Source organism: Perkinsus marinus, assembly GCF_000006405.1.
Source record: "Perkinsus marinus ATCC 50983 genomic scaffold scf_1104296959346, whole genome shotgun sequence".
In the NCBI taxonomy this organism is placed as follows: domain Eukaryota; phylum Perkinsozoa; order Perkinsida; family Perkinsidae; genus Perkinsus; species Perkinsus marinus.
In genome coordinates this window covers 1-1601 of record NW_003206442.1, presented here as the reverse complement: position 1 = coordinate 1601, position 1601 = coordinate 1, and the positions used below count along the sequence as shown (strand labels likewise).

Genomic DNA, 1601 nt, shown 5'->3' with positions numbered 1-1601 from the left:
TGCATTTCTCCGACAATTAATCTCTACTGCCAGTTTATTGGGCCACACATTTGCATATCTATAAATGCGCAATTGCCGAACCATCTATCTCATATTGGGTTTCAATCAAGCTACCTGGTACTCGCATCAATCCCCTCGACCGCGCGCATACAGATCGTTATTAATCCCCCCTTACAGCTCACAAGGCCACCACGGAGTTTTGAAATAGGTGAAGTCCACCACAACGACTACTTCCAGATTCAACGTGTATCAGAAATTGATGGTATAGAAAGATAGCGATGTCGCACAAGGGGAATGAACAACAGGCGAACCTTTTTTATGGTGATTGGTGACACAGAAACTCGTAGAATATAGATTTCTGAGTGATACTTTTATCTCCCATATTTCCATTCCGTGTCACCATGATTCCTGCCTCAACTTTGCAGAGTATTCGAGGCTAGCGTTAGTGAGAACCATTTAGAGTGTATGGTTTCGCGGGTTTACTAGCAACTGTGCTATGTATTTTCTTACCACACGTCGATCACTCCTGGGTTCAAGTTCTCTTTTTCTGACAACGTGACTAGGCGTGGGGAAGTTCAGCAAATGTGACTTCATGAGTTAGAAGTGTCTGACCAATCCCTATAAGATGTGTCCGACGTAGTCTAGCTGGTTAGGATTCGTGGCTCTCACCCACGCGACCGGGGTTCGAGTCCCCGCATCGGAATGATTCCGATTATGTTGCAAACGATGTCTTCCGCTAATCTTACTGATATGCTGCAGTCCCACGACGCCGTTCGGAATCGCCCCTATCCCCTGGACAATGTTGCTAATGTTCCCCTTTTCCTCTCTCTTTTCGGATCAGTGAGATCTGTCTCCGCCAATGATAGCGGGAAGACTGTGAATTCGTGAGAGATAACTTTGTTCAAGGGGAACGGGGAGCAAAAGGGTCGTCACCGGCATTCACCTTGCGGCTGCAGCCTAGCGAGAGGACCTGATATCTACCTTGAGCCAAGATGGCTACGGTAACATACAAGGGTCGGAATTGTGGTCGTGCCAGTTGCACAAACTTCTCGCTGCGCCACGAAATTCCTAATTCTGTGCTCGACCTTGACGTCAGTGCCGTACCTGCTCGAGCAACAGCCTATTCACAATTATGATGGAACCCCCATCTTTGGAGTAGTAATTGACATCATGGAACAACGCGAAGATAGTTTTTGCGTATCGAGGGGAGCTCTATATTGTAGTTCGGCTGATTTTTAGTGTGCATGCGTACGAATCATTTCTCCACCAGCAGTTGAAAGCGGTAAATCCACAAATTGAGAGCCGGATGACTGGATGTACACTTTGATGCATGAAATAGCACTAAGTGATGCTTTCCTAACAATATTCAGACGAACGATGAAGGCTGAGTTCGAAGCATTTTGTCCCTTATAATTGACGCACGTTCGATGCCCGCCGACTGCATTTCTCCGACAATTAATCTCTACTGCCAGTTTATTGGGCCACACATTTGCATATCTATAAATGCGCAATTGCCGAACCATCTATCTCATATTGGGTTTCAATCAAGCTACCTGGTACTCGCATCAATCCCCTCGACCGCGCGCATACAGATCGTTATT

General features: G+C 46.4%; 1 non-coding gene across 1 annotated transcript; it reads left to right on the top strand.

The window, feature by feature from the left end:
• The first annotated feature begins 630 nt into the window (after positions 1–630).
• Positions 631–703, top strand: Pmar_PMAR013426. The gene has a single exon. It is a non-coding gene; the product is annotated as a tRNA-Glu (tRNA).
• The last annotated feature ends 898 nt before the right edge of the window (positions 704–1601 follow it).